Raw genomic sequence first — 22,813 nt, forward strand, 5'->3', positions numbered from 1 at the left:
GAACTTCCGTACCGTTTCCCACGCTGGCCGCACCATCTCCTGTCCCACCAACAGTGCACGAGGGCTCCCTCGTCTCCACCTCTTGCCAGCCCTTGTCCTTTGCTGGCTTATTGGTAACAGCCACGCTCACGGGTATGAAGTCACACCTCATTGTGGTTTCGCTTTACGTTTCCCTGGTGATTAGTGATGTTGGAAATCTTCTCATGTGCCTGCTGGCCATCTGTATGTCTTTGGAGAAATATCTGTTCAGGTCCTCTGCTCTTCTTTTTTTATTTCCCCAACATTTTATAGTGAAAAATCTCAAGTATGTAGAAAAGTTTAAAGATCTGCATCCTGTACTATGGTGGTGAACAACTGTACACCCTCTGCCACTTTTTAAAATCAGATTCTTTGTTTTTTTGATGTTGAGTTGTATGAGCTCTTTATATATTTTAGATATTAACCATTTATCGGATACATCATTTGCAAACATGTTCTCCCTTTCAGTAGGTTGCCTTTATGATTTCTTGATGGTTTCCCTTGCCTGCAAATGCTTTTTAGTGTGACCTAGATCTATGCATCCCCATGTTCATTGCAGCAAAGAAAGAAATACCACATGATTTCACTTATATGTAGACTCTAAAGAAAAAAATAAAATAAAAATAAAAAGCGCAAATGAACAAACAAAACAAAACTTAAATAAACTCACAGATACAGAGAACAAACCAATGGTTGCCATATAGGAGGGTTTTGGGGGAATGGTGAAAAGGGGGAAGGGATTAAGGAGTTCGAACCGCAGGTCATAAAATACGTCCCGGGGTATAGAGTGCAGGACAGAGGATATTGTAGTAGTTTTATATGGTGAGAGAGGGTTATTACACTTATCACAGTGATCACTTTATACTATGTGTAAATGTAGTCACTGCGTTGTACACCTGAAAGTAATATAACATTGTATGTCAAGGATAGCTTTAAAAGAATAGAAGGCGGCCCGTGAGGTTAAAGTGCAGAGCCCGAGCGGGAACTGGGCGAGGCGTGAGGTGGAGAGCAAGCGAGATTGCTCATCGGGGTCTTGGAGACCACAGTTAGAATTTTGAATAAACTGAAAGCAGGAGAGCAACAACACTCAATTTTAGTTTTGAAATGTCTTTCAACCTGCTCTGTGGAAATTGGACCACAGGGGAGCACAGCCGGACGTCAGGAAAACGTTTGGAGCGCTTTCCTAGAGGCCTAGCGAAGCAAAGGGAACAGTGAGAGGAAGAATGGGGGGATTGAAAAGCCATTTGAGGTGGACTTATTGTGTTACAGGCAGAGGTGAGACAAGAGAAGGTTTAAAAACGATCAGGAAAAATGAAGGAGATCAGAACCACACTATGCTGTTCTATATCTTGATGGTACTTTGGGTATATAGGCACCTGCATTAGTCAAAGCTCAGCAAAAATACCCTTATGATTTTTGCATTTTTGTCAAAAGAAAAAATTGTAAACAGGCACTGAACCCTAGTTAGTTGTGTATACTGAAGTATTTAGGGGCAAGTGCACTGATGTCTGCCATTTACTTTGAAACACATCATAAAATCAGATGGACTGATGGAAAGATAGAAGGATGAATGGATGCATAGATGTGTAATAAACCAAGCAGGGGTAATATCAATCGTCTTGCTAAAATGTCATACAGCTGGTGATAAAAGTGCTTGGAAAAAGATCTCAAAAGCATTGAAAGGTAGATTTATTTGAACTAGTCTACTTCTAGAAATATCTTGTGAAATAATCAGAAACACAGACAGATTTATTACATAATTTTAAAGATAGTGAAAAATCAACATAAAACCTATAGAGAAGGACATGGATAGAATATAGTATATCCATGTGATTAAATTCTATTAGTCTCAATATCATTCTCTGGGAGAAAACTTAAACAACTGTGAAAAAAATTCAAGATATATTTCTAAGTGAAAAAAATAAGTTTGTAATATATGATCTATATTTTGTAGACTTTATAAACAATATTCAACATGTCATTAGTTTACCAAAATGTTAAGAATTATTAACAATTACAAATTATTAATAATTACTCTATTTCCCACATATTCTACAATATTTGAATATAATATTTCATCTACTTCCTTAATGAAAATAAAAATATAATTTTAAAAGAATCTTACAGTAGTTATTTAATATTATCTTAGACACCAAGATGAGCAATATTTATTTACTATAGGAGAAGTCAGACTAAAATTTAGAGGTAGGTTATGGCTTAGAACTTTCAAAATGTATTTAGAGTATGAAATGGGTACTTTCTTAATTTTTCAACCTCATCTAACTCCTAATTACATGTAGTATGGGGAAGCAAACAGTCTCCATGAGGTTTTAGAAAGAGCCAAGGGGAGCTGGTGCCAGAAAAAGAAGCCAAGAAGGTTGTTGGCTGACATTTAAAATCTCAAAGCAAAGATGGGAAAATCACTGCGTAGGACAAGTCTTGACGTGCCTGGAGAAAATTGTTTATGTTTTGCCATGTTGTTGGGTTTGGGGGCTTGTTTTGGTTTTGGTTTTGGTGTCTTTCGTTAAGGTAATGGAAGTTCTGTGATCCACTGACCTTATACCGTTAAGTTAACCTTTGAGTGAAAAATGGTGGATTTTTCCCCCTGTGGTTAACATTCCCTTTAAGTCTCAGGCTTTCTAAAATCACTCTCAGGAACCTCCGGAGTCTCTCGTGATATTCTTTAGTATCAGTGGTGATAAATGCACTTGAGATAAGTCCTGCTAGATCACTTTCTGGATGGTGAAACCAAAAGAACCCCCAAACATTAAATTATCCACAGCAGCCAAAGCAGTTTTTCTAAAATACAAGAATTGTCATTTCACTTCCCCTTCCATCAAATTTGTTAATGGTTACCAATTTCTTTCAGGTTACTGTGCAAAGCCTTTCAGAATTTGGAACCTACTTAATATCCCGAGTCATCTCCCACCAGTATCTGTGTTACCCCATATATAAGCTCCACCTCTTCTTTTCTATCAGTCTTAGAAAACGGGATGCTCAGCCTGTGAGAGCCTTTGGGTGAGGAACTTCACTCTTTGAACTGTTTGTCCTTTCCTGCTTTATATTGCTAACTTTTTAACTCAGGTGCCATTTATTTCAGAAAACCCTCCCTGCCCTACCTCCTATATACTCCAGCAACACCATAGTTACTTCTTCAGAGCAGTCACTGTAGTAATTTCTAATTGATAAGATGGTTACTTCTTTTAGTTACCCTTAGATTATAAACTCTGGCATTCTTTAAAAGCTCCAGATGGGATTCTGGACAGAGAAATGGGTCTCTGGATTTGAAGGAAAGTTCCCAGATATGTGGGCTGCCAAGATCCCCCCAAATTGTCCTCATCCAGATCCACTTTGGGGTTCTGGTTTAGATACTCCCTGGACCTCAGGTAGGTCAGAGGAGTAGGAAGTCATCATTTGCCCTTCTTGTAGGATTTTCTCAGGAGGAGCACTGTCCCTTCAGCTCCTCTATATCTTAAAAAATAATCTATAAAATACTTTTTGCACCACATATTCCTGGAAAGTATAACCCTTCAAGAATTTCATACCATTATGTGAATGGACTTATTTGTCTTTTACCTGAGAGTAAATTTTGGTACCCAGAAAGAAAAGGGTGTCACTAAGAGGAAAGGTATGTGAAAGGGAAGTGTGCGGGTGACAGTTTTCTCTTCAGAACTTGTGAGAAAGTCATCCTGCTGTAAGAGGGCTGGTGCGTCCCCTTTGCTGGAGACTATTCTGGGTAGATTTTGACCTTGTTTTATAAAAGTTGTCGAGTCTACACAGATGATGAGTCCTCTGATCTGCTCCAACTGCAGGGCACACCGTGTCCTATTTTTGGTGCCAAGTTTGTGTTCTTTGGAACCCACATAATAGTTTGGCAACATCAATGCTAAACCAAGCAGAGAGAGAGTTCCCATTTTTATGAAACACCCACAAAAGTCAACATTCTTTTTTATAGCACCCATTCACCAAGTAACAGGGTAATAAAACCAACACTGGAAGGACTTGAAAGTACTCAAGATATTGTATTCTGCCATCTAATATACTGTTAGCAAAACATCTTGTGGTCTAGTTAATAAAAAATGAACAGGAAAATAAGTATTTATTGAACATCTATCATATAATCTGAAATTTAAAGAAACTATAGAGTATATATAAAAAAATTGATCCTACTCTGAAGGGCTAGTAATTTTTGGATAAGAGAAGACAAACATACCCCCCAAACCAGTTATACATACCCAAAGAAGTACATATTAAGGAAGGTATTTTTCCTTATTTTTCTTCAATACCTGACAGTTTCTTTTCTAAAATACATCTTGAATCTGTCCTTTTATTTTTTATTGGAGGCCTCCAATCATCTTTTGCCTGAAACACTTCCTTTTACCTGGTTCCTACATTTTCATCTGTGCCCTCTCCATACAAATCTCCACATGGTAAACTAATCATTGGAAGCAAATCCAGTGATGCCATTCTTCAGCATAAAATCCTTCCAGGGATTTTCATTGCACATATAAGACAAGCCACGATCTTCACCATGCTACTGGCTCAGTGTGAGACAGCCTTACCTGTCCCTCCAGACTCCTTGGGACACCATTCTTTGTATGCTCACTCAGTTCAGGAGCTTTCCCCATGCTGCACCCCTCTTCCTAAAACATGCCTCCACAAGCCCTTCTGGGAGTTAGGGCCTTTCCAAATCTTTAGGATCAAGTGTCGCCTTCGCAGAGAGCACCTCCTGAATACTAGACTTAAAGTCCACCTCTGCTATACTCCATCTCAGCTCCCTCTTTCTTTCTTAGGACATATTCAGCTTCTTGTTTTTGCCCATTTTTTAATAATCAAATTGCATGCATTGTGTGTACCCATCCCTTACGCCACATCAATTCTCTGACGCAGGAGCCATGCTATTCTTACCCATACAGCTTCCAGCCTGAGTGCCTGCTTTGGGGTAAATACTTAATGCATTTTTGTTGAACAAATGACTGAATAAATGAATGCTCAATTTTTAAAACCTGGACTAATATTTTTCAACCTAGAGAGCACTTCATTTAAGTATACATCAGGGGCCCAGCCAATGTGGTTCAGTGTTTGAGCAGCAACCCATGAACCAGGCTGTCACGATTTGATTTCTGGTCAGGGCACTTGCCTGGGTTGGTGGCTCCGTCTCCAGTAGGGGGTGTGTAGGAGGCAGCCGATCAATAATTCATCATTGATGTTTCTATCTCTCCCTCTCTCTTTCTGAAATCAATAAAAACATATTTTAAATAAAAAATAAATAAATAAACAAACAAACATACATCAGGGAATGACAGAGAGACAAGAAGAACCAGGCCATGAAGTCCATCACCAGTGAAAGAGAAGTGAAATAAAACTGAGGTTTGTTGATAAATATTCTATCTGCTCAGTTTGTGAAGCAGCAGTTTGGAAACACTGATCAACTCCATTTGCTATTAATAAAGTTCAAGAAAGTTAAAGGCTTATACAGGCTGACGGATTCAGGGACAGTCACGGTAGGAGAAAGGACTTAAGGTAGTCTTGAAGGAAAGGTGGAATTTGGGTTGGAATGGAAGGGTTAAGAAGAACTAATGAGCAAAGGTGCAAAACCAAAGACGCAGGGAAACTGGGATTATATAGCTTGAAGGGCACTTAGGAATCCCAACTTTCTGCTTCTAGACATAAAATTCTATGGAATTCCATTTCTGAATTCTCTGTTCACCCACTTAGACACCCTGGTTTATTTCAAAGCAATTATTTGCTTTTTTTAAGTGTTTCAGAGAGTGTGCCTTCCTCTGACGAAACCATGACAAATGAAGAAACCAGAATATTTTACTCTGCGACCCTTCTTGAGATTTAGATGTTATTAGAGATCATGTCATGCTTTTACCTTTACTCATTTTAGTAAAGAGTTGGTGACATTTCAGACATGCCTGTATCTAACACTCACAGCCAAGGAGGCCCATTCATCACCCAGGGCTCTCTTGTAATAAAACCAAGTGGGAGGAAAGACACGCGTGGCTTTGTCATCCGGTTAACCCTCCTTAGGGAAAGTACTTCATCCAGCCCCGTACTGTGCACATGGGGGAGAGACCACCCTGAAGCCTAGGGGTGGCAGGGCTGGTCTCCAGTGTCTTAAGCTCTCTTCTTAAGCTCCACTCCAGGTTCTATTTGTTCTACTTCTTGCTTCAGCCATTGCTACAAGAACCAGGTCACTGAGACTTTGCTGACTGCCACACAAGTAAGCACCTGCTCTGACTCACCCCAGAGTTCTGCTTCTGCCGTGGGGCCTGTCCTGTGCTGGCCAGACACTCGGGGAACTCATGAGGCACACAAGGAAGGCTCGAGAGTTAATGCCCAAGAACCCATCCTTGACCTAATGGATAAATGCTTTGTCCTTTGTCTCCTGAATGGTTAGCTCTGAGGCACATTTCATGTCTTCCCTTAATGTCACATTGAATCAAGCTCCAACTACCTATAATGGGTAATGAGGTTATTCTTGTATTAGTTTTTTCTTCTCTCTTCTGCTTTTTGTCTTGTTTCCTTCCCAAGTGAATTAGCTGCCAACAAGCCTTTATCCCAGGCTCCCCTTTGGGGAGGCCAGTACTAAAACGTTTGTTAAGACAAAGCAGAAATTACTCAAATGATGGGATGCTAAGAGTACTCAAAAAGGCCTGTCATCCAAAATAGCTGATGCAGGACAATTCACAGTTCAACATATCACCATTGTAGACACTAGGCTTTGTTACAGAAATAAATATTTTGGGGCGTGGTTATTAGGGTGAGAAACTGGAGCCAAGTTGTGAGAAACACAAGAGTAAGGTGTTCAGCAGAGAGAACAGGCAAGTTCAAGCTCTTCGACTCTCAAGGATCTCCTAATGGCTGTGGGTGGAGCGCTATGAGAAACACTAAGAGTGGTGGTCTGATGCTGAATGTAATCTTTATACGTGATTCAATTGTGCCTGTAAAGAGATGGAACACGAAGGGCTGCTTTTCTTGTCTAGTTTGCTACTGCTACTGGTCAAATCCTGTTTTCATTTTCTGTTCTTTTTTTTTATAATTTAACATACCTTAATAATTTTGCGAATGGCTAAAAGTAATCTTTGCAGGGTGATTCACAGCAAGCCTTCCATTTGTATATAGGCAATGGGCCGTGAATTATTGAGGTCATTGTAGTAAACCATTACCTATTTTATTCATAGAAAAGGGTACACTGAGGCTAATAGGCTGGAGTAAGGTGAACTCTTTGCCTTGCCCTGCTCAGCCTGCACAGACACGTAACTGAAAAGCACTCCAAGGAGTGTTGTCAATAAGAAAATGGGACTCTGGGGGCGAAGGGGGCCAGTGGCCATGCTGACTAAGGGGAGGAAGCAAGGTCTCTGGTTTTCAGATTAGACTGTTAAATTTCCTGCTTTGTGTGCTTTCTCTAACGGAAATTGAGCGAGGCTGGGGTGCCAAGGGCAAGTCTAGGTCACAATAATATATCCTATCTTCCTTTGAGAATTTGTTTTTCTCCTTTTATAAAAACTTTGCTTTTTGTTTCCTTCACATGTCTGTTCTTTCCTCTACTTCCTGCTCCTGCTGGCTAGAAATAAGAAGTTGTTGGTTTTTTGTTTTGTTTTACACAAATATGTATATGATCACCCAAAGTGTTTGTGCCATACTCTCTGTTCTCTTTAGCAAACACTTCCAAGCTCTAAGGCTTCCAAACATCCTAAAAGTCAGCCCTTAGTCCATGCTCCTCTCCCAACCACCCCCCAGCCCTAGATTCTGTTGTGATTTAATGTTAAGGAGGACCCTCTGCTGGGCTCATAACCACTTGAAATTTTAAGAGTCTTGCTTCTGCTGCTCTCAAGTTAAGCTAATTGCTTTTTTTGATATTGTTCAAATTTTTCTTTATTTTTTTATTATTTTTTAAAAACATCTAAATGTTTAGAGCACCCTGAGTGCCTCTCATAGTTCATTTTTCCCTAGGTAAATCTGATACATTAAAATGTTTTTGTTAAACATGTATAAGCAAATTTAATACATTTCCATGCTATGGGAAACAGTGATAGAACCCAGTTTTACCATTAATATGATGTAGCTAGTTAAGCTAAGGGGCTCCAGCAGTTGAAAGCTCACAGAAATATTAACTTTAATCCCTTACATCTAGGATTTCCTGTTGTTAGTTTAACCCTCAGAGCCCAATAACTTGGCTCCCCTGGGGCAAATCCTCAGGAGCTCTGTGCAGTTTCTAACTTGGTTTGGAGCTCCTGAATCATTTCTTGTGTTCTCATTCTGCTTGGCTCACTGGTTTTGGTCTTCTGTCATTTTGTTTCAATCTCACAAATATGAATGTGAAACAGATGAGAATATCAGTTTGAGTATTTATGACCATCATAGTTTTCATTTGATCGCTAAGTCTATTTTTGACTAACACAAGTAAAATGCCAACTTTCAGTCAGAAAATATTTCACAAAAGACCTTTCCAAATCGAAATGTTCAAAGAATCTAAAATGAGTTGAGCAGCGAGTCACTTTTTGATTATAGTCTAACTGGAAAACTTCAGATCTTTGAATACCTTAAATCCAAAGAGTTTAAATCAAACAAAGGAACATTTAACTACTCAATGGAAGCTCGCTGACAAATGTGGGAAATATGCTGCAAGGAAAACAAAGAGCATGTAAAACATGTTATTTTCATGTTATTTCCTGGTGAATGATTGAAGCACTAAGCGCTCCCCAATCCTGTCTCCCTGCCTCTTTACAGAATTAGCCAAATACTTGATTCTCCAGCCTCCTTTGTTTCCCTAATAAAAGGGACTCTCATGGTTGGCATCACCACTCTATCCTTCAGCCTGTCAACAATGTAAGGAAATCTACCACTAGACTTTTTGTAATTAAAGGGAAAAAATTGAGTTCTGTTTGCTTGATCCAGTATCATGGGGTTTCTGTTGCTGTGTGCATTTAAATACATATGAACTGCTAGCCCTTCATACTCAAGATACAGGCCTCCAGGACCCATTACCCACTAAGGAGTATAGTCTTCTACAACCTAATGTGCCAAAGAAGCCACAGGCAAGTGGAACTCTGCTTAGTAATAGAATAGAAATAGTCTCCTAACCAAGTATTCTGTAATGAGTGACTGTTACTTGAATAAAGTGGCATTAATTAGTTTTGTACCAATTATAATGAAACAGTACAGAGATTTTATTCATTGATAATTAAGACTTTCATTTGTTTATTTCTTGCTGTACTGTAATTCTAAGCTTGAGCGGTAGTTCTTTTTCGAATGTTGGAGAATACTAGGAAAGATGATTATCCTTAATGAAGTTGGGAGTTGGAAAAAATATTGAATTATCAACTTCAATCAGGACACTCTAATTGACAAGCCTGGGAACGTCATGTCTTATTATATGTCATACCAATGCCATTCTCTCCTTTCCCCCTGATCTGGAGAGAAATGAAGTGAGATCTAGCTTGATCCCTTTTAGTTTGTATTTCTGCACAAACAAACAAACAAACAAACAGACAAAAAAACCTTTTATACAGAGGTAAATAGTTACCACTGATCACTGTTACTCAGTAGTAAGGGGAGATATGACAGAAACTAGAAATCCAGTTATTATTACCCAGATGAACACACAGTTCTTCTGGAACTACCAGTTAGAGTGGCATGTTTAACTCTGCTACTAGAACTTTCCTTGTATCTGGCCAGAGAGGGATTGCTCACAGATCTAATGAGTGGGTGACAGTGTGATACAGCAAGTAATAAAGCATGTCATCCAAAGGCCAGGTGGGAAGAGCTATTGCTTTGCCTACTCATCCTTCCCTTTAATCAATACTAATGTAGAGACCAAAGCAATTGAAAAGATCCATCTGCACGGGGCCCATTGGTGCTAGGGACCCACTCCAGGGATCAGAGGATCCTTGGCCTAAGACTTACTATATTCAGTACCACATAGACATCTTTGCTTTCAGAAGCATTCTAAATCAAACCATGAAGCCATGTAAACGATTTAGGTAGAATTTTTATTTTTAAAATGTCTCTGTCTCTAAGCTTAATGAGCTTATGAGAGTAAGTGAAGGAAAGTAATCTTAACAATAAGGTAGGAGACAAAAAGAAAGCTCCAGGGCAAGTTTCATATCTCTAAGAAGAATTACAAAAACCTTTTATTAGAGATGTAAAAGCACTTTTGATAAAAGTACTTTCTTTGTTTTTAGTCCTGTCCCTCTCTCCATAAATACAGAGATTTGGAATAATGGCTACCTAACATCTCCCGTGATTAGTTCTAGGTGGAGAAATATGGGGAATTTTTTTAACCTTGTATTTTTCTGTATTGCTGAAATTTTTAAAATATGTAACATTGAAACAATAGCAAGTCAGTTTTTAAAATAGTAGAAATGGTCAAATTTGTATAAGAAACTAAACAGCTAAAAAGAGAACAGATACCACCAACTGTTTCTATCTCCTTATTTATTTCAACAATCAGATTCACATACACACACTCCTTTGTTCCACAGCTTTATAAACTTTGAGTTTTGAAGAATATTGTTAGGATGCTTATTAACTTAGGAGCTCATGCATATAGATGTTCTGTCATATCTAGTATTAAATATTCTTAGGTGATTGATTTCACACAGAAAAAGAGTACATATTCTCAGTTACCTTAGGGGGAAAGTTGCCACCTGAGCTTATTTGAGTCTTATTTTTGTTAATGTTGCTGTTATGTCATAATGAAATATGGTCAGCCTCCAGCTCACAAAGAGTATAATCCCATCAGCTATTAACTGGCTTCTACAGGGAACACTTACACATTGCTAAGGACCTGTCCAATCTCCCTAAGCTATGAGTGATAACCCCTCGCAGATTACAGAAATGGGAAAAGACAATTTTAAAGAAGCAGTGCAGAGTAAATAATGACTCTGCATGAACCAAGAGGGGAATTTTGATGGGAGCACCATCTACTACTTTGCAAAACTAAAAAGGTGCTAGAATTCCTCTGACATGTCTACATGCAGCCTTTTCAACTTCCTTCTTTCTCAAGTCTTTGGCAAGTGTTCAATTAGTTCTGGTTCAACTACAGTTGATTCATGTTTCTAAATATAAGCTTGTCATAGTAAAAGCTCACGTTTCCTTCCATTCTCACACCTTGAGCAGGTTGCCCTGGGGGAACTACAGGTACATATGAGGTCAGTTTATACTTCTTTTTGTGAGGGAGCTGGTTGCCTAGTGACCTGATTACATTACCCATCAATGTTTTGTAGTCTCCAATCCATTGGATATTCCAACATGTGCAATAAACAGAAGTTCTGAATATCCAATATGTGCAAAGATTCATGTGGAGATGAAAGATAAAGCCCATATGATCTCTCATGTCCATTTAGATTTTATCTTTTCCATGGTCCACACACACTCACATACACACACACACTTTATAATAAAGTGATCCTACAGAAACTAGACATCTCTTAAAAGTAAGATATTTAAGTCTTTATAAGCTGCCTTTAGTAAAATCCATTCAAATTCAACATATATTAATTGATTAGGTTCTAAATGGAAGACTCTGTGCTAAGTTTAATTTGAATGATGTGAATAGTTTCCTGCAAGAAAACTAGTGGAAGTGGTAGCAGAGTGGAAGACAAGGGAGGGGTTTCCGCATAGAGCCAGAGTTGAGCAAGAATGAAAAAAGAACTTTAGAGCATAATTGTGTCTTTCAAAAGTAGCAGAAAAAGAAAGAAAGACAACGTCACATGGAGTGATCGTTGGGCAGGTTTGACTCTACAGCAGCAGAAATGCTCCGTTTAGAATAGAGATTTCGTGCAAGAGAGAAGGGTGCGCATTCATGCGTAAGGCGAATATAGAGTTGAGGAGCTGACATTACGAGGCAGATCAAAGTACGCAGAAAAAGCCGCCATCCCATCTTCAAGCCACCGTCCATCTAGCAGGATAATATAAAATAGACAGGGAACCGTGATGTGAGAAAAAGAACAAACGGTAAATTGTGAATCTTCAAAGGCAGCATGGTGGCCAGTGTAACGCGCCATGTGTATCCGCCCCCCGGAGTGAAAGAGGACTCCCCCTCGGCGGGGAGAAAGCCTGAGGTGGCAGCGCCTACAGGCTCCCCTTTACTGCTGAGGGACACATCACACAAGCGCCCTGCCAGGGTGGCCGTACCTAACGGCTAACTGTTGTGGGGTATAAATGCCATCTCGCTTACCCTGACTTCAGGACTCCCCAGGAAGTTACCCGAGGCCCTCAGCTCACTCCTGCTGTCGCTCAGTCTTTCCTCCCTCCCTGCATTTAAAATCTCCCCTTCCGTAGGTGCTGATCGCAGGACTGTCCCCCGACGAGCCCTCTGCATGGTAACTGCTGTGTGGCCACTGCCTGAGCTCCAGCTGTGTGGAACCTCCTGCCACCATGGCCCGAGAATGCGGGCAGCGGTGGCATTTCAGACCCGGGCCCTTTGCCGCTTGGCTGGCGGGGAGGTCCCAGTCACTGGTGCTTGGCGGAACACAGACACCTCCTAGTAGAAGGTGGCAGTGCGATTATTAAAACTTCCATCGGTGAACTGGGGTGGGATGGCGGCGAAAGAGAACTCATCAGCTGATGTGCTTCATCAGGCGTTTGAGAAACACAGGGGGGCAGCATCTGCGGGGCCATGGAATCGGGTGGCTTTTGCTGAGCTTGACTGACTCGCTGGTCCAGCAGGCAGAAGAAGACTTCCCACTGTGGTTTGGGTAACTGATACCGGTCAGGCCACCGTCACAGGGCAGGGAGGAATATGTCTGGGGCCAGGTGGCCGGCATGGCATCCTCTTGCTGGTCGGTTGCCTCATTCTGACAGTAACAGGCAAGCGCGTTGTTCTCACGCTCTTGTCATGGAAACTGTTGCTTTAGAAGCCAGAGACCCACTTGAATTCTAATTTGAGCTAAATATTTATTACCTGTGTGAATTACTGCATATCTCTGATTCTCAGTTTCCCACCTATGAAATTAGGAGGCTGGACAGATGATATCTACATTCTTTCCCAGCATTATTATTATAAAAGAAAAAAATGATCAGATATTAAAACAAGACTTTTGAAAGACACGACTGATTTCATATTTTTATAAAAATGTAGCATTTCATGCATTATCTGAAGAGGAAAACATATAACCTTGTGTTTTTCGCTCTCTTTAGCATGGTAAATAGAATACATCATTGTTCACCTACTATGTGATATGAGGCAGATTTACCAAATAGAAGCAAAAGAGCACAGAGAGGAAGGAGTCATTTGGAATTTCTCTACACCTGAGAGTGTGTTGTGCTTCTGCTGTACAGACGGAGTGGACTGAAATGGGACAGTGGGAGAGGAGGGAAGGACTCGTGTGTCTGCTTTGGGGGGAAGTTCCATTTGACTTTCGGAAACTGATTCAAAACAGTTACAAGAAATGTTAACCCTTTAGCATTCTATCGCCCAGCTATAATTTTAGGATACTTAATTAAAAAAACCTAAACCAACAAAATCTGATAGAGTTTTTCTGGGTCTGGCTTAGAGATGGTCTCTGTAGTAGCACAATTTTTTTAAATACAATGGATGTAGCAGTACAGAAGAGGGGGAGTGATACAGGCACTCACACAGTTTCTTTCAACCACCTTCTAAGATTACTCAGGAAGCTGTGGGGTATAAAGAAGTTTGCCAGAAAGTCCTAATACAAATTACATTTGCTCTGTGAGTCAGGCAGGCCACTTACACTTTCTGCACTAGTATCCTGTTAAATTGGTTTAAAAATAGAGATTGTGTGTGTGTGTGGGTGTGTGTGCAATGTACATAGTAGAGCTCAGAGAACAGTAACCATTACTGGTATGTGAGTTGTTGCTTCCTTACCTCATTTAAACGTATTAGTCAAAGACTGTCTGTCAGAAAATTTGTAACAACTATGAAGCTCTTTTTTCACTTCAAAACACTTCAACTGAAATGCAGCCTTCATAACCGCACATCCCTGTTGCTTGGTGTGCTCCATGAAACAAACATCAGGGAGAGCCCAGTTCAGCACGTTAACCGACCGTCATTGCTTCTCATTAGTCAAGTCAGCAGTCGGTCTGGTTTTGCCCTAATAGCTGTGGGTGAGACATAATTACATTAACTTCCAAACAGAAACCTAATTGTAGGCATCATCTTAGCATTTGTCGTTTTTTTTTAAAAAATTTAGGAAAAGATTGGAATTAGTTTCTAGAAATTTTATGTTGCTATCATTCTTGTATCTTATGAATTAGCCACAAACAATTAGCCATGAGACATAAAGTTGCTAGGCCATTTGCACAATGAAGTGTTTACTGCTTTGTAGGTTTGGCTTTATATTGTATATAAAATACTCATAATCTTTTCTCAAGATCTTTGATCTTTTGTAAGAATTGTGTTTGGTCTAAATGTGTAATATAAACCACACCCACATTTCCTAACCTCCCCTTTCTCTACCTAGTCCCCTCTGGGGAACACGTATAAGGATAGCCCGGAAAGGAGCACACAAATGCTTTCTGGGGAGATGGCAACACTCTTCATCTTAACAAAGCTTTGAGTTACACAGATGACTATATTTATTAAAGTTAATCACATGGTGCACTTAAGACCTGTGCAATTCACTGTATGTCAGTATAAACTAAAAAAGGAGAGAGAGCTATAAACAAACATTAAACCCTGGTTAACGATATGCATCCTGAGTGTTCAGGAGTGAAGGGTACAGATATCTGCCACTTACTTTAAAATTCATGAAAAATGAGAAAAATCAATGAATACAGGGAAATGGATGATTGGATAGGTATATGATAAAACAAATTGAGCAAAATATCTGTTTTAGAATATAAGAGTATTCAAGTCAACTTTCTTATATCTTTGAAAAATTTCATAATAAAATATGGGATAAAAGCAATAAATAAACATGGACATCCATTTTAAAATTGAATAAAGATTGTACTAAATGACCTAACTTGAAATTCTCCAACTCAATACTATGAAAAGATCATTTTTAAAATGGCAAACAGCCGTGGATAGAGAAACCGTTGTAAAGTGCTATAAATACGTTGAGTACCATGGCATTGAGTTTGATTCTTTACCCAAAATTTTCAGTAAAACACTGGACCACGGGAGCATATTTGATTTTACCACATAAAATAGGATCTGCACGGGAATTAAATACGTGGAATTTTCAAACTGGAAGGGACCTTGGCGGTCATCCTCTGACCCTCCTGTTTTAAAGCTCTGATGGCTGATATCCGCAGGGACTGTGAGCTCACTCGAACTCACAGAGCTCATAAACAGGAGTGTTGTTCACCAAGAGGACTTCAGGAGTCTGATTCACTTCCCTTCAGAGGTCCTTTGGCTACTGTGAGGGTCGTTCAGACAAAACCATAAACTGTCCAGGAACAGCCACCTGTGAGTTGGGAGTAATCTACCTGCTCTGCTACCAAGGACTCCCAGGAAATACCCACGCACTTCCATTGTTCATGGAACTGCGAGAAACATAAATGCCACTTGTTATTTTCAATTTGTATGTAGTAAATCAAAGAGATATACATCTTATGTCCATTGATGTCAGAAGGGACTGAGTTACCAGCTGTAATTTAACCCATTATTTCCCATGAACTATACATGCAATAATCCAAGTGACTGTGAGAGAGAAATCCACATTAAAGTGGAGCAAGTAGGGGCTGGAACACAAGTAGACAGTTAGGAAGTTCACCGATCTCTACCATAAATTAAATTCTCCAAGTGAAGGAGAATTCACAAGTTTTACTTTTATAAACACTCTTTAAAAATATTCAGAATAAAACTAATGCAATCAAATGCATAAATGTGACCTGTTTTCAAAGAAAAATATTAAATCTGAAGAGAGGTATTGTATGATAGGAACATAGCAATAAAATATTTAAGCAAAAAGGAAGTTTCTAAAAGAATTTCATGTGGATTCAAAGTATTCCATTTTTTAAATGGTAACTTTCAATATACATCAACATAACCTTTACCACATCTTGTCCCTAGAGAAAAGGCTGAGAAGGAAAACATGCTTGAACATTGGTTTTCTTATAATAAAATTCCCAGAAGAGCACTATAAAAAATACATTTCAGATTGCCATAGAGATTTAAGAAACGTCTGAGAGCTCTCTGGAATGCTATTTGTTAATATGCTAAATACGGTTTTATTTGTTTATTAAATAACTGAATGAGTGGAGAAAATAATGAATTATAGTTTTTTACAGTTTTCTAGGTATTTAATTTGATTTAACCTTCTAGTATCAAACCATGGAATATCAAAAGATAGAACAAATATTAATATACTTATTTTTTAATTTTATTAGTTTTTTTAATTAATTTTTTTTTTTTTTTTTAGTTTCTTTATCTTTATTGTTGAGAATATTACAGATGCCCCCTTGTTATCCCCACTGATCCCCACCACCCCACATCCATCCCACTCCCAGGCTTTCCCCATACCAATGTCTGTGTCCATGGGTTATGCTTATAAACATACAAGTTCTTTTATTAATATCTCCGCACCCACACGCCCCTCCATGCCTTCCTTCTGAGATCCCTCAGTCTATTCCATGCTTCTATGCCTCTGGAACCACTTTGTTCATCACTTTATTTTGTTCATTAGATTCCACATATGAGGGAGGTCATGTGGTACTTGTCTTTCTCTGACTGGCTTATTTCACTTAGCATAATACTCTCCAGTCCCCTCCATGCTGTCCCAAAGGATAAAAGATCCTTCTTTTTTACAGCTGCATAGTATTCCATGGTATAAATGTGCCACAGCTTTTTTATCCACTCATCTACTGATGGGCACTTGGGCTGTTTCCAGATCTCAGCTATTGTAAATTGTGCTGCTATGAACATAGGGGTGCTTAAGTTCTTTGTGATTGGTGTTTTGGGTTCCTTAGGATATATTCCCAGAAGTGGGATGACTGGGTCAAATGGAAGGTCAATTTTTAATCTTTCAAGGAAACTCCATAGTGCTTTCCATGGTGGCTGCCCCAGTCTGCATTCCCACCAGCAGTGCACTAGGTGCCCTTTTCTCCACACCATCGCCAGCACTTGTAGTTTGTTGACTTGTTGATAGTAGCTATTCTGACAGGTGTGAAGTGATACCTCATTGCGGTTTTAATTTGCATCTCTCTGATGATTAGCACCATTGAGCATTTTTTCATATGTCTCTTAGCCATTTGTATGTCCTCTTTGGAGAAGTAAAAAGTTTGGAAGTGTTCCTTCCTCTTGGATTTTTTGAAATAGTTTGAGGAGGATAGGTGTAAATTCTTCTTTGAATCTTTGGTAAAACTCCCCTGTGAAGCCATCCGGGCCAGGGTTTTTGTGTGCTGGGAGCCCTTTGATTACTGCTTCAACTTCATCAGCAGTTATTCAGGCTTTCTGACTCTTCCTCATTGAGTTTTGGAAGGTTGTATTTTTCTAGGAATTTATCCACTTCATCCAGGTTGTCCAGCTTGGTGGTATAGAGTTGTTCATAGTATTTTCTTACAATCCTTTGTATTTCTGTTGGGTCAGTTGTTATTTCACATCTTTCATTTCTGAGTTTGTTTATTTGGGTCCTCTCTCTTTGTTTCTGACGAGTCTGGCTAAAGGTTCATCAATCTTGTCTATCTTTTCAAAGAACCAGCCTTTGGTTTCATTGATCTTTTCTATTGTTTTTTTAGTCTCTATGTCATTTATTTCTGCTCTGATCTTTATTATTTCCTTCCTTCTACTTAGGGCTTTTCTTGTTCTCTTTCTAAATTTTTAAGCTGTAGGGTTAGAGAGTCTATTAGAAGTTTTTCTTGTTTTTTGAGGTAGGCTTGTATTGCTATGAACTTCCCTCTTGACCGCTTTCATTGTGTCCCATAGATTTGGAGTTGTTGTGTGTTCATTTTCATTTGTTTCCAGGAAGTTTTTTATTTCTTTCTTGATCTCTTTGGTAACCCATCCATTGTTTAAAAACATGCTTTTCAGCCTCCATATGTTTAAATGTTTTTTAGTGTTTTTATTGTAGTTGATTTCTAATTTCATGCCACTGTGTTCCAAGAAGATGCTTGATATGATTTCAATCTTCTTGAACTTGTAGAGACTTGATTTGTGTCCTAACATGTGGTCTGTCTTTGAGAATATCCCCTGTGCACTTGAGAAGAATGTATATTCTGCAGCTTTGGAGTAGAATGTTCTGTAAATGTCGATTAAATCCATGTGATCTAGTGTGTCATTTAGGGTCACTGTTTTCTCGTTGATTTTTGTCTGGAAGACCTATCCAGTGAAGTCAGTGGGGTGCTAAAGTCCCCTGATATGAGTGTATTGCTGTCGATCTCTCCCTTAAAGTCCTCTAGAAGTTTTTTGTTTTTTTTTAATAAATTTAGGCACTCCTATATTGGGTACATATTTGTTTATCAGGGTTATGTCTTCTTGCTGAATTGATCCCTTTAGTATTATGTAATGACCTTTCTTGTCTTTCGTTATGGTCTTCATTTTGAAGTCTATTTTGTCTGATATGAGTATTGCTACCCCAGCTTTTTTTCATTTCCATTTGCATGGAAAAATTTTTTCCATCCCTTCACTCTCACCCTGTGTGAGTCTTTTGTTCTGAGGTGAGTCTCATGTTGACAGCATATATTTGGGTCATGTTTTCTTATCCATTCAGCCACCCTATATCTTTTTATTGGGACATTTAATCCATTTACATTTAAGGTTATTATTGAAAGATACTGACATTTTGTTTCTTTATGCCTATGATTCTCATTCTCTTTATTTCCACTTCTAATTATAACAGTCCCTTTAATATTTCCTGTAATGCTGCTTTTGTAGTGATAAAGTCTTTTAGCCTTTTTTTGTATGGGAAGCTCTTTACTTCACCATCCAGCTTGAATGATAATCTTGCTGGATAGAGTAGTCTTGGTTTCAGATCCTTGTTTTGCATTACCTTGAATACTTCATGCCATTCCCTTCTGGCCTGTAGAGTTTGTGATGAGAAGTCAGATGACAGCCTTATGGGGACTCCTTTGTAAGTAACAGCTTGCTTTTCTCTAGCTTCCTTTAAGATTCTCTCTGTCTTGATTTCTTGGCATTTTAATTATGATGTGTCTAGGCATGGGCCTCTTTGGATTTTTCTTGCGTGGGACTCTCTGTGCCTCCTGAACTTGAATGACTTTTTCCTTGACCAGGTTAGGGAAGTTTCCTGCCATTATTTCATCAAACAGGTTCTCTAACCCCTGCTTACTTTTGACCTCCTCTGGCACTCCTATAATATGAATATTGTTACGTTTCATGCTGTCCCACAGCTCCCTTAGACTGCCCCCCTGCTTTTTAATTGTTTTTATGTTTTTGGGCCTCTGATTGATTTTTTTCTACCCTGTTTTTAATTCACTGATCCGATCCTCAGCTTCCTTTAATCTGCTGTTTATTCCTTCCACTGTATTCTTTATTTCTGCTGTGTCATTCTTCATTTCTAACTAGTCATTTTTCATAGTTTCCATATCTTTTTTCATGCTTTTGAGCTTCCTTACAATCAGTATTCTGAACTCTATATCTGACAGATTGCTTATCTCCATTTCATTTGGCTCTTTTTCTGGCGACTTCTCTTGCTCTTTCATTTGGGGCCTGTTTTCTGGTCTCCCCATTTTGGCTACTTTATTGGGTTTGTTTTTAAGTGTTAGGTAGATCTGCTAGGACTCTCAGTCTTGTTGGAGGGTCTCTGGTACAGGCCAATGTCAGACGCCATTTGTGACTGGCCCTCAGTACCCTATTTGGGGCTATCAACAACCCTCTGCTTGAGGCTGGGGATTAGGTGCATTTGGACAGGACCAAGATGCACACCAAAGTCTGCTTTTCCAAGGCCCTGGTCCGGAAGCAGATCAGGCAAAGACTCAAAGCACCCGGAGGTCTGCCTCTGCCTGCAGGCTGATTAATCTGATTCTCTTAATGAGCCTCAGGCTGTAGAAGCACCACAGGGTGGGGTGGGTGGTTGTTATTGGTCTCTTAACAAGCCTCAGGCTGTAGAAACTCCTCTGGGTAGGGCGAGAAGCTCTCCAGCAGGATGGGGAAATTGCTCCCCCACCCTCAGGCAAAAGCTGAAAATTTGCTCCTGGAGAAAGGTGTCCTCCACAGTCTGGGGGAGTGACTCGGCACAGGAATCCAGACGGGCATCCCCTGATATCACTCTCCAGAGCCCACAACCCCAGACTCTCCCCACACAGCTCCAGTCCACTCTACTCCCCCTCTGCCGGAGCCCAAGGTGAGTGGCTGCACAGGAAACATGGTGTGTTTAAGAGAGTGCCCGCATTACCACCTGCCTCTCCCTTGCAGACAGAAACCTGGCTGCTTTTCACAGCCAGATGTTATCCGGGCATCTTTCTCAATTCTGGTGCTCTTGGCTGGAAGCCCATCTTGGGGTTTAGGCCCCAGAGTCCTCAGTGGGAACCCCCCACAGCTGAGATCTTCCTCAGGACCTTCAGCTGCTGCCTGTGGGAGCCCAGCCAGCCCTCTCACCTCCACACTTCCTACCCATCTCTGTGGGGTCTCCACTTTGCCTCCTTGGTTATGAGGGTGCTCTTCAGCCAGTCTTCAGTTGGCTTTCAGGATGGTCTCTCTATGTTTAGTTGTAAATCCAGGTTGGTCCCGGGAGAGTGTCAGTGTAGCTTCCGCTCAGTCCCCCGCCACCTTGGATCCCCCAATATACTAATTTTATCTATTAAGCAATTGATGCTCAAATAATCATCTCAAAAATAACAGCTTATTATTAACAAAACAAATAATAAAAAACAATAATATAGCAATTTGTCAAGTTCTTATGGTAAATAAGTATCAAAGATGCTACTAAATTATGTTTTCTAGCTTTCAAGCCACTGCTGCTTCTACTGAACTTTCTATCTATCTATCTCTCTTATATCACATAACTTTTTATTTTTAAAAAACAATTTCTATCAAAGCATAACAAATCTGTTTCTGTGTTTTCATAATATGTTTGACAAAATAAGAGATAAACATAAGGTTTCCGAAGGGGGTGCAACAATTTAATACCCTCAACTTCGTGGTAGTAAGAATGAAATAGTAAGCACTTGTCTTTCTTAATCTTTCATTCTCTCTTTCTTCTTTTCAATCAATATCTCTCTCTTATCTGTCATCTATCTATCTATCTATCTATCTATCTATCTATCTATCTATCTATCTATCTATCTATCTATCTATCGTCTATCATCTATTGCCATCTACCTACCTACCTACCTATTCGTGCGCATTAATCCTAACTCAAGCACAGGCTCATTACTTTGCTAGTTTCTAAAATTTCACTCACATTCCCATAGAATTGAGAAGAGTTTTGTTTGTTTGTTTTGGTATCCATGAAATTTCATATTTTAAAAATATTTGGAGGGTTGGGGCAACAGAGATTTCAAAAATGCTGTCTCAGTGTCTTCCCAGAGGAGGGAAGGAAGACTCACCCTTTAAATTGTTAGTTAGAATTTGTGGTTTTGCTCTTTTTAAAACATCTGTTGCCTCCTGTGTCTGTAGCAATCAAAGATTTATGCCTTTCATTAGTTAGTTAAATCACAGGATCTGTCTGTTTAATAGCCACTGGAAATGGAAATGAATTAGCCCTATAATTTAAATAATAAGTAAAAATACGCAGCTAATGAAGTTATTTCTTGGAGGCAGTATTTTTTCATAAGTTAAAAAAAATGATGTAGCTATATTTATGTCATGGTTTTCATTGCTTTCGTCTCTACAGCATCTAAATGTGTAGTCTCACAGTGCTCCTGAGAATCAGGAAGCATGCTTATCCATCAGGAACAGAGTTAAATGTGTAGCAAACTTACCCAAGCTTTCTATGGACTCAGAATTAGTTTTAGGAACCCATCACTTTTCTGTTGCAATTTTCTGATTAATAAATTATATAATTACTAAACTTGCAAGAGCACTGTGAGAATGAAAATCAATTTAAAGTTACTTTAGTATTATGCAACCTCTGTCTTTCCATTTACCCTTCAACAAACCTCTCCTCCAGGTAAACACACCTACACATTCAGTTTCTGGAATCCTGCAAACACTTTTCTTTAAAAACTTGAAAATTTTCCCATTTTAAAAACTTAAGGATTTTTTCTTTTTTGCTTTGTTTCATTTTTTTCTTTTTAATTGAGCCTAATCATTATAGAGAAGTAAAACTATCACCATCTTGCTTTAGTTTATGCTATTTTATTTTTCAATTTTTTTATTTTATTTTTAAATTTTTAAATTTAATTTAATATTTTCCATCACCTTTTATCCCCTCTATGCCCTCTACCACCTCCAAAGTTGAAGATAAGTAGAAAACAGCATTTTCATTAATATTTCAATCAGATATAACTTAAATATTATTGCATGGCATGGTTCCTGGTTGTACAAAAATTTCAAACTTATTAAAATGACATAATCTGAACAACTAATGGTATTGCATTATGCTGCTGAGGAAATACACAAAGTGACTAGAAATGTTAACAACTTATCACTTGAACTATAAATGATGGAAAGAACTGAATCAAATGGGAAACATAGGGCTCTTTCTAAATTAATAGAAAGTAAACATAATGTATTATTGTTATATTTTCTCTCAAAGGACATCATGACTTTCTTGATTTGACTTTTAGATTTTGCCAATCTGTACCTTATTTTAAGATCACCAATTTTCCATCTCCAAAGAATCAGAAAATGTGAAAATCACTTTAATGTGGACACGAAAATGGTAGATTATAATTCCATTAAAGTGAAATTTATGAGCGAGCTGCTCGGGTAAGATATAAAATCTCTCCTAGAGATCATTAATATTAGGCCAACCTCTTT

This window comes from Miniopterus natalensis, chromosome 3 (genome assembly GCF_054644295.1).
Source record: "Miniopterus natalensis isolate mMinNat1 chromosome 3, mMinNat1.hap1, whole genome shotgun sequence".
Classification (NCBI taxonomy): Eukaryota; Metazoa; Chordata; class Mammalia; order Chiroptera; family Miniopteridae; genus Miniopterus; species Miniopterus natalensis.